This window comes from Copidosoma floridanum, unplaced genomic scaffold (genome assembly GCF_036245765.1).
Source record: "Copidosoma floridanum isolate Cflo_tuat_1 unplaced genomic scaffold, Cflo_Japanese_pri ptg000030l, whole genome shotgun sequence".
NCBI lineage: Eukaryota > Metazoa > Arthropoda > Insecta > Hymenoptera > Encyrtidae > Copidosoma > Copidosoma floridanum.
The window spans coordinates 23,717,509-23,734,847 of record NW_028321907.1 but is presented as its reverse complement, the minus strand read 5'-3'; positions in this window follow the sequence as shown (position 1 = coordinate 23,734,847).

Here is a 17,339-nt window from a genome sequence, read left to right as displayed (position 1 = left end):
TCCCATGCAACAGCAAGCTTGAACTGTCGCGATCTACGATTTTCAAGAGGTCTGTATTTCCCACGAGTTCTTGAGGAGTGTTTATCTCCCGAAGTACTTTAGCAAAAATGTTTCTCCCCACCGATTTAACATTTTTCCTTCGCCTTGCAGCATCATTAATTTAATCGATAATATTTGACCCATCAATTTTTTTACCTTTATAAATTACTGTACTTGTACTATCCCACTTAATATTGTTTTTGTATCCTTTTAAATGTTTTAAAAGCAGCATAGATTTTTGTTGATACACTTTAGGTACAGTACTGACAATCTTTTCTTCGCTCATTCCATAATCATCTGTATTAGTAGTGATATTCTTAACTTCGTTTTCAGCAATCTGCATTGGCTCACGCTTTTCATCAATAAAGTATAAATACCTGTGTAAAACTCTCAAGTATTCCTTCAATTAATCGTATTCATTGCTATACGAATTTGAATCTAGAATTTTTTTCATCGAGTCGTCTAATTGACTCAAGTTATCTCCGGCTGTCTGTGTGGTTTGTAAAATAGAATGTGTGAAAAAATTATTTGCGGGTGTAGGAGTAGAAGGACCGGGGCTTCCTCCTATGGTAGTGCTTTCTCTTTTTATTCTTTCGAGGTGGTCTTTAAACAGTAAAATCATTTTTTTTCCTCTTTCCATTTTATTATTTTTACAATATTCTTGATAATATTTCACTTAGAATAGGTTGTAATATTAACGGTAAAAAACCGTTACCTTTTTGAACTATAATTTTCCTCTTTTTTTCCACGAATTTTTACCTTGAGTTTTCGCAATCAATTGTCTTAAAACACTTTTAAACTTTAAAAAATTTTTTTTTTTACTTTTTTTCAGAGAAACAACACCTTTGAGAATGTTTAAAACACACTCGCACAAACAGTCGATTAATTTTTTGTCTCCTTTTTTTAATAATGCAACTCTCTGTTCTCTATTGAGATGAGCGAGAGCTTCTAATATTGCAATGTACTTTCTTTCAAAAGGAGCTTCATGAGCCTCGTCTACACGACGAGGGGGTTGTTTGAAATATCCGTTTTTCGGTGTTGATGGCTTTATTGTCAAAAGAAAACTGAGAGCTATGCGTTACTACAAACTATTTTATCTGTTAATTTAACCCAAATGCGCGAAAGCACTCGTTGCATATTTTGGCAGGTAAACATATTGATACTCGTCGTCGGGGAATATACACGCACGAAATCTTAACTCATCAAAAGTGTCCTGTTTGCAATCAATCATAAGGTAACCATGACCTTTAACCGTTGCATCTTGATAGGCCTCTTGCACAAATTTCGGATCTTCAGGATATATCTGTCTCGCTAAACGTTGTATCTGCGTGCGACCACGAGGATTTTTAAATACGACAATATACAATGCGTTCAGACTTATGTCTCGCGAATGAGTTGACTTGTGAAAAATATTTTGCGTTATAAACATTACACTAATATTTTTATGGTGACTCCCTTTTGTAAAAAGATCTACCACAACATGATTCGACGATTCGCGCATCAGATCGTCGATGATTAAAAGTTTTTTAAGATGAGTATCGTTTGAATAATCAGAAGGTTTTGGCAACCCCTCATGAAATTCAATTTGTCGTCCGTTTTTCAAAAAATTCTCACTTTTATAGCCATCCTGCCACTCTGCATAATAAAATAAAATACGGTCAAATGTAACGCTTGCCATTTGTTCTATATTATTTAGAAATCTTTTAACAAAAACTGTTTTTCCACAACCAGTTGGACCGCAAATCATGCTTGTCCACGGATGTTGCCAACGGGTATACATTAGGACAATATTTTTTATACTAATTATATTTTGAAAAGCTAGTACGTTAAATACTTTACCGAAAAGCATACCTACTTTGTGGTGGGTGCAAAAGTACGATTTTGTAGCTAATACTTAAGCGTATATATGTATATTCATATATATATATGAATATACATATGTTATATATATATGCATCTTACGCATGGTTTGGTTCAATGTGTGAGCGTCAGCTGATTTGTCTCTACGTACACATCAGACGCTACTCTCTTCTTCTCTCAACTACTCCCTTGGGTAGATGGAAGGAGCATGCACAGGAAAAATATTACCTGCATTGGTATCTAACTACGCAAATGAACGACTCGTATACTTTTATTACTTACAAAGTAGTTGTAGTACCTTATTCTGATTTTGGAAGATGCAAGTCCTGAATAGCTCAGTTGGTTAATGGTTTCATCGACATGAAACCGTTGATTCAATTTGATCTCTTCAGGACTTGCATATTATTTTCTTATTTTTTTTTATTTATATATTTTATTACACCTTATATTTATAAGTATAGGATTTTTTAAAATAAAATTTCGGATGGGGTACCACTCTAAAAAAAGCTAAAATATTAGTTTGACGATTTTATTTTGCCACAACTTTTTTCAAAAACGTACAGTAACAAATAATTGTTTCATTTTTCATTATCACTGACGCAATCCACGAGGTCAGGACATCCAGGAGATGGTCGTAGCGATCTTTGACGTTTAAGCTTCTGGTAGGCGTTATAATATGCATCACTTTCCAACGCTGATGCTTTTTTTAGAGATTCAGTCTTGATAATCCATTCTTTTAACATGCACGCTCTATACAATGCACAAAATGACTGCTTGTCTTCGAAATGTTTTTGCGCATGCGTTAGACAAATTGGTAAACCAATTTTTTTATTTTCATACATTTTGAATGAGGTATAAATTTGCGATAAGTCGTGAACCTCACGTGCTAGTATTGAACTTATAAACTCAGCTCCATTGTTACCATACATGTAAATTCTCTTGAAATTTTTAGTAAGCGTAATAAGACTATATTTTGAATTATTTATTGTTGTATCTCCGTCAAACCACTCTATACCGTGAACTTCTAGCGGGCGGTGATTATTATACTTTTTTACATCGTAAGGTAAATCGTTGAATGGGCGGGGTGGTTTAATTAACCAATGACCGATGACATTTGCTTGTATCGATACCGCGGCAACTTCTTTTGGTATAAAACGCCCGTCAGAGTCATAAAAACCTTGTATATCTACAACCAAATCCATGATGGTAAACAACTACACTCTCTTATAATATTTATTCTCTGGACAAGATTTTTGGTTGCTGGAGAATCGATCGGTCGTGAATTTTTTAACTGACGAAAAAAAACGATTCTTTTTCTTCTCCTCGTTCTTTCTGGTAAGTAGAGGGGTCTTCTTTTCTATAGTACCCTTTTCCTTCTTACTACTTGCAGACATCATGAAATACTGAGTAAAAAACATATTATAACATGCTTTTATAATATATTTTTTACAGAATGTAGCGACATCTTTTTTTTTCTCTCTATCTCGCTCTCTCTCTCCTTTATCTTAACAAGCCCCTTTGAAAAATATCATAAAAATGATCATGCTATGAGTAAAAGAGATGAGTTAAAGAGATGAAAGAAGCAAGTGACTCACCTTTTGCAACTATAACCATCATCATCATTTTTCTTCCACAGCGTTAGTATATAATATATTTTGAATATAAAAATTTTATAAGAAAATATATGATTAGGGAAAAATAAAAAAAGTTTCACATTCATGTTGGGAAGAACTCTATTTATTAAAAATTAAAAAAAAATCATTATTACAATATATTTTGTATTTGTGTTTTACAAGTGCATACCAACAGACGCACACCATTCATTTTGACAATTGTCATCTTGTATTGCTATTACATAAATATCTGTTATTTTATTTGTATTTATTATAAATAAAATTTCAGCAATTTTAATGTTCTCGAATTCTTGAATATTGTCGTTATATTCTGTAGAGCCATGATAATTTATAATACTCGATGTTTGAAAATAGCCTATAAATTTTACATGAAAAATGATATCCGAAACTGTTTTCATGATGTACATTTTTTGATACAATTGTCTATAAGCAGATATCTGCTTTTTATTTTTTAATTCTATCAACGTATGGAATAATGAGTGCCACGATAAGCCTTGCAACGTCTGGCGAAAAGTTGGAAAACGAATACATTCAGGAAATTTGCAAACATTTTCAAAACATGAACATTTCGATGAAGAGCAGTATGTTTGAATAGTGCGCATGAGATCTATAACAAACAAATCAAAGTATCAAATTAGTTTAATCAAGTAATTTTCGTATACATAGAAACAATTTTTTAGAATTCATTTTCCAATAATCTTAGTCTACGTCTATGTTTAACTACGTCAATCCATCGGTTATAATATGTTCTTTTTATCAAACGACCGTTGCAACATTTATAAATCACACCGTCATCACGTTGCTCTTCATCCAAACGTCTAACTTTATGAAAATGAATTCTTATAATTCGATTTGTATCGATTAGATGTAAGAGTTCTGCTGTTCTAATATTTAAAAAAATATGCGCTTCTAATAGTCTACTGTACGGTACAGTATTTAACTGATCGTTGGGTTCCAAATTTTCAACGGGTTTTTGAAGCCTCCATATGACGCTTGACTCGTTAAAATACCCCAACACTCTTACATATTCAAAGGTCATCTCAATAAAATCAAGCTTCAATAGATTTTCGTACATTGCGTGATACGCTTTAACTTCTCCATCTGCTTTGAGTTTAACAAGCGTATGTAAAAGGGAGTGCCATGCTAATCCTTTTAAAGAGGATTTATAGGGTGGATAATACTTGCACGTTGGCACACGACAACAGTACCGATGGCAATCACAATTTCCGTCAGCACAGACTTTTTTGATTGCGCGTACTGTATCTATAACAAAAATAATTTATTCATTTTATTTTATTTTTTCTGATAACCAAAAGAATACGATAAGGTTTCCGAAATAAACCGCCGCTTTTTTAAAACTATCGCGCATGTTTTTTCTTCACTACGCGTTACTACTTCATGTATGTCGGACTTTCTAATCATCGTATTTTTAATTTTTATTGTGTTATCTGATTCGACATTATTTTCATTCCATCGATGAACCATAGTTACAATAGAATCGAAATTTATTTTTAATGAATTTTCGTAATTTAATTTAATACCCTTGACTTTGCATACATCATTAAACCCCCCAGCAGCTGTACGCACACGGTACGCATAAAATTAAGGACCTCCTGAAACAAAGGTCTCTATATACGATCCCTCACCATACACCTCTAATTCATCTGTTAACTGTCCTAATAACGAACCGGTAGGTGGTTGATATTCACTGACATTTTCATTATTACTTGTAAATATTACTGTATCATAATACAAAACTCTTCTATAGAGTTTTTCCAAGTATGAGTAAAGTTTTAAACGTGCTTGAGCTGTCGTATATGCAGCTACAGCAACGTTTGTACATGGAGAGGAAAGCGCCACTTCCTCTTTATATCGCCACGTTACATACATAACACTATCATTCGCCGGTAGACAATTTTCTACATACTTCTCACTATCGCATAATATCTTTAGTAACTCTTTATAATCATTAACTATACTAGTTTGAGGTAAATTTCCCCTTTGACCGAATTTCCCCCAAAACGAATTTAAACATAATTTTGCTACAGAACGCAGACCCGAATTTTTTTTAATGTTACAGATGTCTAATTTAATACCTTCTTTATGTTCATAATTATTGATATATTCTAATTTATCTTCTTCCGTCTTAACCGTACTGGGCCACCCACTTGCTTCTTGCTTAATTTTTAAAAAAGTGTCTATATACTCTGTAAATAAACCACCACTTTGAGAGGTCTGATCGTATTTAGCAACTTCATATTGCCAAATGACATTAATTTTTAATAATTTATACCTTAGTTCTAGAGCTTTCTTTATTTTGACGGATACCCATGTACCGGATAAAGCCCTATCTGACACTGAATCGTGTTTACATTCTTCCTGAGAGGATGTTACCATACACGTGCGACACAATCCAAAAAGTAAACGACTATTCATTTTTGTTGGAAGTATAGGGTGAAATAAATTTCGCGGCGGTAAAATTGTGCATTTTACTAAACCTTCGACTTTTTCTTGAAAATTTTCAAAGTTTTTTCCTGATAATTCTAAACAGTCATTCCCGGTATAAATTTTCGGATGTTTAAGTGCAAACGTGCCTGTCTTACAAATGTAAGGATATAGTGAGCAAACGTCCAAATATTTTATCCTTTCGTTATTTTTAATCGTATAATGTGTGACAATATTCCCTGTACGACCACCGTAAAATGCATCTCGAGGGTTTATAGTGCAGATTTCCGCAATTGGGTAATTTTTTATATAGTCTAAATACTCGTTAATATTTTTTATAAATTTGGCAAAATCATGCTCCCACATCTCAACCACTTCGTAACCGTATTCTTTTATTTTAAAACTTGTTTTCATAGTATTTTCATATCGTTCGGTGAAAGTTTCATTATTGTTCAATTTTTGATATCGATCGTTAGGAAAACAGCGAATACAACCATGAAAATAACACCCATGAAACTGAAACACGGTTCCTTTCGGATTCATTGTTTCCACTTGAGGTTTTAAATAACCATCAACGAGAAGACCTTCTATTAAACGATATTTTCACGATCTACCTGCATGGATGATCTCTACATTCCTTACTTTTTCTTCCCACAAAAGCCAGTGGATGCATTTTTTAGAAAACTGCCCTGCGTGTGTATACCCAGTTGCTGGAATAATCCCAATTGTATCTTTTTTTAAAAAGTTTTTTCTGTATAGTACGGAACACGCACTTGCTATTGTCACGCTTTCAACAAAGGGGTCTACTTTCCCGACTTGTATAAAAATTTTTCGAAAAGCCGTGCAAGCTTCACGTAATATTTTAACATCTTGCACACAATACTCAACAAGTTCTTTTTTAAAGTCAAACTGCGCGTTTACGTCTGAAGTTACTTTATGGTACCATTCTAAAAACTTTGCGCGATCGTGGGTGTTCATAGAATCTGGCGCGTAGGAGCGAGAATCTGGATAAGGACCTTTATAATTTTTATCGCTCGTAACGAATAAATGTGGAAAATACCCTTTTTTTATATTTCCTGCAAGACTAAACGTTTTGGGTAAATCAGCCAATTTCATGGGTAAGTAATTTAAACTATCTATAAACTTAGTTTTTCCTAACGACATAAGAATAATATTACGCCCATTAAGAATAATCTCGGGAGTACCTTTTTTATTATCTACAATATATTTTAATATAAATTGACCATTAAAAGCCTTAGAGTTATGAGCTATACAGATAAATGAAGCGAAAGTTTTACTTTCAAATCTTACTGCAAAATCAACAAAATTTTTTAGACACTTTTCACCCTCGAAAATAATCTGTTTAATACCGCAGAAGGGACGAATCGCGTGGGGATTTTCTTCTATCTCGTCTATACACGCATCGCATCGTACTTGCAGCACGCAAAGGATCGGTATGTGTACACACGTGTTGGCTGTATCATGTCATTCTTTATCTTGTCGCGTTTCAAAGTCGTAAAAAATGAAACAATTTTTTTTAGCATTTAAATTATTCTTTAACGTAATAGGTTGCATACTACAAAGCATGTTAAACTTATGAATGCTTTTACACTCTTTGCAATATTTTTTTCCGCATTCATGCTTACCTTTAGCTAAGTTTATGAGCTTGTCACATGAATTACAAATTTTAACTACATCGCATATGCTTCTTGTCGCTCTTTTGTGATTTTTTGTACGCGCAAATGACCCTTTTATCTTATGATTATTATAACATTGATCTCCGTAAAATTCCCTCCTACAATCAGTGCAAGATTTTTTTAACGTATCGTAGGTGTTATTACAATTTGGCGACCCATTGCATGCAGGGCAAACCGATTTACAAACATGCTCACCCACACGCTTGTAATTTTTATTGCATGTTGCACAAAAATACATTGATCTTACGGTTAATAAATTTAATCGATCTGTAAAATGGATCTATTCAAACAGAAACAAAAATATTTTTTAACGCGTGATAGTGACAAGCCAGGATCCGATTTCATAAATTTTGATGAAAATACGAGAGACAGTGAAAGCGATATCATATCAACTGCAAAGGTATTACTGCGTTCGTATCCACTCAACAAGACAGCTATGAAAAAAATCGCCGTTGGGCTTCACTATAATACACATCGGCAGTGTTTCGAGCCCTTGTTGCAGTTTTCAAAATGTCAGTTTACAGGAGGTGTAATTATAAATGCATATGTATGGAGCGAACTTGAAGATCATTTTGCTTTTATAAATGATTACTTTACTGATAAAAACACCCGTCAGATGGATCGCATATAAATAGGGAATATCGAGTTGGTATTCACATCATCTTACGGAAAGAAATCAGTTATTTTTGATAAAAATGAATTCAGTGACGGAGAAGATGCTGATAGGAAAAAAAAAAACGTGCGATTCAACTATTGTTATGCAGCACTGTACATTTTTAGAACTCGCTCAATCTGTCATATGTGTGGATGAAAGACTTCGCCAAATCGAAAGAGTAGCAACGTTAGTTACTAAGTGTAAGGAATTTATAGTGAACGAGTTAATTGTTTTATTAGAAAGTATGACTGAAACGAATAAAACCACTGTATCAAATTTGGAAAAGCTGATAAAGGAACACTTTTCATATTTACGAAAAAATGTCAGAGGAAATCTTTATTCTACGGTCGATAATTTCTTTTTAGAAAATAATTTCGACATGGTATTTTTAGAGTTAACAACGTATTGTCTAGAGATTTTTTTAAATGACATAAATATTAAATAAAATAGGATTAATAATGTTGTATCATTGTAATATAATATATGTATGAAATATATTTTTTAATTTATTTAAAAAACCCCACCCACCACATGCTCCTTATACTAACCCTTACGAAGAGCGGTCAAGAATTAGAACAAATTTTTGAATTTTGCAATTTTCAAATTCTGTCACGCTTACCAATTGGCACAGTTGGAACTTGGACGCCTGAATTTTTCCCCCTCCAAAAAAAAAAATAAATAAAAAAATAAAAAAAATAAAATAAAAAAAAATATAAAAAAAAAAAAAAAGTTAACGACCAGGCAGCGTCGGTAATAATATTCAAATTACGCGGAGCCACAGCGCGCCCTCTTCCGCGCATACTGACTACCCACGCAGGATCACGTGGCCTGCCAAAATAGGACCCCGGCCACGCCCCCGCTCTCGCCGCCAGCCGTATGACATATATCTATGAGAGTGTCTGGAAAAATAGTACCCTTACTACTCACGATGTATTGACGAAAAAACTACATACCACCAGATGAGTTAAAAAAAATAAGATGACGAACCTGGAAAGTCTTACGTGTTTAATAAAATATAATCCAATTCGTTTAGTGTTGTCACGTATTTTAGAAAGCATATGTGACGCGTTTAGAAACGATCACGCACCGAGAAGTATACATAGTGTCGTTGCATGCGTCGACTGCTTCATGCAGTGGTCAAAGCTAACCTCAAACTCAAGTGGTAATAGAGTATACGCGAGTGAGTATGACCTGGGCTGTGTTATATCCTAAGGACTAATGTCAAGGAGCACCAGGATATAATTACGCTAGCTCGTTGAGCAGCTTCGTCATGTTTGAGCGCTTAGCCGATGTCAATAGCAACTACGAGGAAAGTTGGAGAAACCTTGGCTTCAGAAACAAGCAGCATAGACGAGTGGCTTATTAGCAGTCACGTCATTTTCGAGCGTTTCATTCACGTTTCGCTTTGCTGTGAGAAGTCAGTGGCTAATGAGCCTTACCATAAAATTTCTACCAGGGTACTACAGTATAGTTTTTTATAATCTTCTAGATACAATTATATTTTGGGTATTAAATACAGACTACAAATAAGTGTGGGAGCGTATGTGATGGATCATGGGTGTAAGCATGACGTTACACATGTAATCAGCGTAGGCAGTAGAAAGTTGTTTTGAAACCATCGGAAGATTCGATGAAAGCTTAGTCTTGTACTGGCCAGCCTATACGTTATTTTTATTGTATTGCGCCGTAATATGTTAGATATAACATTGTTTAGAATCAATAACTTTTTAGATATTAATTGAAAACATCTTTAATTACGTGGGTAAACTTATTTTCATGATAATTACACCGTCGTCGCATACAATATAGTTTTATAAGAGGTATTTTTATACTCACAATTATATTATTTGCTGTATAAATATATAAAAGTATAACTTTATTCTTGGATGTACAAGCACCCACTGTCGACTGATTTACATTAATTTTTGTTTTTTGACATTTTATTCATTTTATAAATCATCATCTTCCTCACCATCATATCACGCAAGTCTGTTTTCTGACACATTAAAGTTAAGATAGTCTGGCTAAGTGGATTTACACTATTATTTGTAACTGTACGGTTTTTAACCGCTAAAAAAAGAAAGAGAGAGAGAGATATGGTTGCGTGAAGCGTCCTCTTTTTTTCCTTCTCTCATTGCTATGCAAAACCATTTTGCAACATTCAGTCTGATGTGGCGCCGCAAAGACGTACGACAGAAAGAGAGATTTCATAAAAAAGAGAGAGTATCTCTTTTCTTTTGATGCAAGTTTCTTATTGCAATAACTAATTTATAAGTTAGATACGTGCACGTGCCAAGAAGCACATAGATCACTCTGGATCATCAATAGCCTCTCACATAAGAAGAATCGTCTACTCTCTTGTCGCTAGTCACCAAGCGTATTGGTGCTAGACCATTGCGCTTAAAAAGCTTGGACTATTATCTACTACTTATCATCTTTGTATTTGTTCAAAAGATCTGCGCAAAGGCCTTTATCCTAGATTATGTTAAAATAAATTACTTTATTAATCTTATGGTGTTATTATTCGTTGCGTTGATCCTAATTCTTTGTTACATTAAATATCAGTTTCTTAACGAATAAAAGTGTTGTAGAATTCATTATAAAAAATAAGTATTAAGAGAATTGCGAGACTACTTCATCTACGAAGAGATCTCGGCACAAAACAAAATGGTACGATGGCCGGGAATATCTTCGAGGTTAGCTGCAACTTCACAGCCGTTTGATCGTCAAGGCTAAATTCTTCTCGCTAAGTGACTCAACATCCTCTTGACTCGTCATCGCCGCCCTGCTGCAGCATTGTACTTCAAACTTGACTTGAGCTAAGTATTTTGAGTTGAAGATTTTTTGTGTTGTAGTAACACAATTTGATTCGAGATGTATGTAAGCGTATTTTCGTAATTATTGGCGAAAGTTCCGCGTACATGTAAAATTTTTTTAAATGTGGGAATTGGGTTTTTTTTACTTGTCACGCAATCTTTGTGCGTGCGTATACAGAACCGTACAAGCTTTCTAATTTTAAAATAAACAGCGTTCGCTTTCAAAGAGTTAATCTGGGATACATTATCCCGTTATTTCTTGTGTTTGCACTAGTAACGTTGCAAAATGACGACTCGAATAAGGTTAATTAAACAAAAGCGAGCTTCGTTACAAGCTCAAATCAAACATTTAGAAAACTTCATAGAGGACGAGTAGGCTGATCCACCCGTGCATACAGATGTGAGAATCGTTCGCGCGTGTCTCTCACGCACGAGAGAACTCTTCCGTGCTTACGAGGAGCTTCATGACGAGCTCTCGTTATTAGTCGAAAAAGACAGCGTTGACCTTGTGGAATTCAAAGATTTGGAGACACGCTTTTACGATACGTCTACAAAATGCGAAGAATTATTCCCTGATGAAAGGATCGTTCCACAACCACCACAGCTTGGCGGTGACGGCTTTAATACAACAATGAACGACAAAAGTCGAAGGTTGAAGCTGCCCGTTGCCGAGCTGCGTAAGTTTGATGGTGACATTGCTAAATAGCTGTTTTTTAAAAATGCTTTTATTACGATTGTAGATTCAGCCGATACATCCAGTTTAAAAAAATGTATACACCTTCAGTCATACTTGATTGGGGACGCCATGACTAAGGTCACCGTGTACAGTGTTAGTAAAGAGAATTATGCACACGCTTGGAAATTGCTTACGGATGCTTTCGATCAAACGTGTATTCTTAGGGCCACGCATGTTGACGCTAAGACGCTATTCTTGATACGAGGGTCTTGGTGGAGGCTTCACAGAAAGGTTTAACTAGGCTGATCGATGAGATCCGGCAGCACGTCAACACCCTTGCTACCCTGAACATCACGCTCGACGAAAATTTGTTAACGAGAATTTTAGAGCGCGCGTTACCCGTTGACATTAAGTCAAAATGGGAAGACACGTTGAGGCTAAACGAGATTTTAAAATTAGTTGATATTTATAAATTTATTTCTGAGACGGCTTTCAAGTTGCTTACAATCGAGCAGAACAAAGTGCGAATTGAGACTGAAAGCAACGATCGGAAGAAACGTGTAGTTGGTGCAAGAGAGCAGAATGAAGCAAAGTTCAAAAAATCTGAAACGAGTGCGTGCTCGCTAGCCACGAATATCTCACGTGAATGTCCGGTTTGCAAGAACGGTAGTCACCCTTTATACAAATGTTTGCAATTTCGAAAGCTCAGCGTTGCAAAGCGATGGAATGTAATAAAAGAAAAATTGCGGTGCAAAAATTGTTAGCGGCAGCACGCCAGCGAGTGTACGTATTCTAAATGTAAAAAATGCGCAAAATTTCCTAACACCATTTTACACAACGATTCCTCTCAAAATGTAGATAATGCGAATAAAAGTTTGTCAAGCGAGGTTGCGAAGAGATAGTCTTGACTAGATGTGGGTGCTGCTAGTCTTTCAATACATGCGCTACCGTTTGAATTGATGCTCACATCTCAAATTAGAATGAAAGTCTAGCTAGGCTTTTAGGTCTCAAGATTCAAGCGTCATCACTTCCCATGGGTGGCATCGCCGGCCTCAGCACAACAGCAAGAGGGATCATTGAATCCACTTTTTACTCAATGCACAGTAATTTCAATAAAAAGGTGAAGCTTTTGATTGTGGCTAAAATAGCTGAGAAAACCCTAAACAAGCCATTTCCTAGGGAATTTTTTAATATTCTAAAAAATATAAAGCTTGCTGATCCGGCCTTTCATTTATCGAAGAAGACCGATAGGTGCTCGGGTCACTTTATCGATGCTGTCACAGAGGCAGATGAGCTTGTCAATTGACCGAGGTACGTTATTACTACAAAAAACTCTTCTCGGATGGTCTGCTGCTGGTAGCGCTTCATTGAAAAAAAATAACAAGACGGCTGCTTGTCACGTCACGGAACTGAAAAATTTGATGGAGAAATTTTGGCTAATCAATGAAAACGGCATGGATCGAAAAGAAGCATCGGAAAGTGAGAGGTGCGAAAAACACTACACTACTCATGTAACACGCCATGATACAGGATGGTATATAGTAAGGCTTCCCTTTAAATCTGACGCCACAAAGCTGGAGAATTCACGAGCCGTAGCATTAAGGCGTTTTCATAACTTGCTTAAGAGACTCGACGCTGATTCTGCTCTTAGGCAGGAGTATCATCGTGTGTTAAAGGACTACGTTAATTTGGGACACATGACGCGAGTAACCAACGAGTTGCAGTATCGGTATTATCTGGCACATCATGCGTTTATAAGGGCAGCGAATCTCACGACACAAACTCGAGTTGTCTTTGACGCATCCTCAAAAACTGACATAGGAATATCATTAAACGATGCCCTTATGATCGGACCAGTGGTGCAAGCGAAGCTTTTCGAGCACATTTTGAGATTTAGCGCTTATAAGTACGCAATTACGGTCGACATAACACAGATGTATTAGCAAATCGCGATACATCCGGACGATTGACGTTTTTAGCGTTTATTTTGGCTATGCAACAACGAAATCGTCGTTTTTAAGCTAAACAGAGTCACTTTCGGCTTCTCTTCTGCTTCGTTTTTAGCGACACGTACGCTGCAACAGCTAGCGTAAAATGAAAGCTCGGAATATCCTGTCAGGTTGCGAGCCCTCTTAAATGAATTTTACGTCAACGATTTTATATCAGGACATTATGTGACGACATTATAGCCATTCTTGGGCGCAGAGGGTTTGAAATAAGGAAGTGGGCGTCAAACGAGCCGCAAGCATTGATAGGACTCAAAGAAAGAGCTAATGACGAGGAATTTTTAATGGACAAGAGTCCGATTTATAAAACATTGGGCGTATCATGGAACGCAACAAGCGATCAATTTTTATTCACGGTTAAGCCTATTGACGCGAAAGAAAAAACAACAAAACGGCTCATTTTTTCCGAGATTGCCAAGATTTTTGACCCACTCGGTTTTATTGGTCCAGTCACAGTCAAGTGCAAGCTCATTATGCAGCAATGCTGGAGGGATAAGGTCTCGTAGGATGAATCGGTGCCTCTTGAATTGCTTGAAACTTGTCGATCATTTGCTGCTCAGCTACCGTTGATTAGCAATTTAAAAATAGATAGAAACGTGTTGATCAATGAACCTATTGACGTTCAAATACACAGCTTTTGCGACGCGAGTAAGGTGAGATACGGAGCCTGCATTTACATTGTATCGCGATCTATAGACGGGCAAATTCAGTCAAAGCTTTACTGCTCAAAAAGTCGCGTCGCTCCGTGAAAGGAACAGACAATTCCGAAGCTCAAGTTGTGCGGTGCGTTACTTTTGACATGGTTGTTTAAAGAGCCCAAGGATGCTTTGATTTTTAATGCAAGTAAGGTTCTTTTTTGGACTGATTCCACGATCGTTCTACAATGGATCAAAAAACATCCAAGTGTGTTGAAAGTATTCAAGGCTAACCGCGTGAACAAAATTAAAAAAATATCAAAAGATGCGAAAAAAAAGTTATGATTTAATGGCCCCTTACGGCTTAGTCAGCTGGAGACAGCGTGGCCGGGGTGTTTGGATGCATTTAACGGGCAATTGCCAGGAATAAAAAGGGCATTTTGCGCTTTAAAAAAATTAAATCGGACAGTTTCTTGCAGGAATTGACCCAAAGAATCTCTGCATGGCCAAAACTAATAGGAGTAGTTGCCACCTGCGTGTGGTTTGGCTGACTTGCTAAAAGTTGAGCTCAAAGCGAGCGAGAAGCACGTAAAAATAACACGCTTTTAATAAACTAATTGGCCGAGGCAGAGGAGCGCATTGTCAATCTGGTGCAACAATCGTGATTCCCCGTTGAAATAAGCCAATTCTAAGAAAAGGACGACGTAAAGAATGCAAGTATTAGTGCACTTAACCCATTTTTAGAGGGAAAGGGGCTTATAAGAGTTAGTGGCTGAATTTGCAAGGCCGATCTTCCGTACGATCAAAAATACCCGTTGTTGCTTCCTGCTCGTAGTTGTGTAACCGATTTGTTCATACGATACTACCTCGAAAGGTATCTTCATACAGGCGCGTTATCAATGCTTTACAACATTCGGAAAAAATATTGGGTCGTCGATGGTAGAAACCAAACGTGGCGTATGGTTCGTGACTGTGGTTGTTGCAGGCGTTTTCGTCCGCAGCGTGCTAATTATGAAATGACAGACTTACCTCCTGCTCATGTATCAGTCACTTCTCCTTTTTATTATACGGGAATAGATTATTTTGGCCCGCTTTTTGCGAAAGAGAAAAAAAAGCGCAACCGAAATAAACTAAAAGTGTGTGACTATATATTCGTGAGTATGACATCCGAGGCGGTTCACATTGAAATTACCAGTGATTTGTCGACCGAAGCTTTTTTAGCTGCCTTCAAGCTCTTTACTTGTCGCTGAAGATGGCCTGCACATGTATTTTTGGACAATGGCAGCAACTTTGTGGATGCAAACAACAAATTGCGCGAGTTGTTTGCTCTAATGGAGTCTCATGCCTTCAAGGCGAGCGTCGATGAATTTTCAAAAATTAATTAGAGTCTTAACCCACCTCTTACCTCTTTCTCCTCATTTTGGAGGCTTATGGAAAGCTGCCATAAAATCAATGAAGCACCATTTAACTACGGGTGCTCGGTGACACAGTATGTGCACAAAAAATTGAGCACGTTTGCGGCAAAAATTGGGCGATATTAAATTCGCGACCGCTATACCCAATTTCCACTGATCCGAACGATCTTATCGCTTTAACGCCCATGCACTTATTGATAGGAAAAACGTTCACCACGCTGCCAAAAGATAATTTTCATTAAGTTCCACATAATCGATTAAATTCTTGGAACCAAATCATCAAGAGCAAGCAAGAATTCTGAAGGAGATGGCAGCTAGAAAATTTAAGTGAGTTAAAAAAATGCCAAAAATGGATAAAATCTGATGATAATATCAAAGAAGGGGCAATAGTAATCTTAATCAAAAAGGTCTTCCATGCATACAGTGGTGGCTGGGACGAGTCGTTGAGTTGCTTCCTAAGGACGACGGAATAGTTCAAGTAGCCACGATCAAAACTGCGCAAGGCATTTACAAAAGAAACGTCAAATTAATTTATTTGTTACCCAATAAAATGAATGTGGGCTTAGTTTAAAAAGTTAGAGTTTTATTTAAAAAAAAAGGTTCAGAATCTGATTATATTTGTGTGCGTTTGGAAGGCAACTATAATTTGTTGGTCGCTCTCACTCTCAACGGGGGAGTATTTGTACGGTTCTAAGCCTCTGAAAAAGGTGACAGGTAAAGAAAGAGAGAGAGATTTGGTCACGTAAAGCGTCCTCTTTTCTTTCTTTCTTTCGTTGCTATGCAAAATAATTTTGCAACATTCAGTCTGATGTGGCAACGCAAAATTATTATTAATCTCAGACAAAAATTGCTACAAAGATACCTGTAGGAGATATCAAGTTCTAAATTTTGACTTATTTATATTAAAAAATGCGACAGTTAATAATGTTGCAAAAATGAGAATTTAACGGCGTATTTCACTTTTTTTTGCTCTATAACTTCACGAAAAATAGATTCATGATAATCTTACCAGCATTGTTGGATCAATTCTTAAATAGTGAACAAATTATTATGTTCTGTTTTTGTAGTACGATGCCTAAACAGAAAGTTACAAACAAAATTTGAAGATAAAATCTTGTTGATTCTCATTATTGGATTTGTAACAAAAATCGGCATGATTGCGCTCTAAAACTATTTTTCTATACATCCTGATCTTACTTCTACTTACTTAATAACTGGATTCTCAGTTTTTGTCCTTTAAGTGATGCTGAAAAATATTTTTAGTACACAAAAGTACTCACACATGGAGGTAAGACGATTTCAAGCGAATTTTATTCTTAACTGCACTGTCAATTGGGTTTGTGTACAAATCACGGTCGAATTTTTTTCTACTATGAGTTTGTAATAAGGTTTAAAAAACTGAAACGCCAGTACGAAGTTTGCATTTAGGATGTTTTAAACCGTTAGTGAGGGGAAATATTT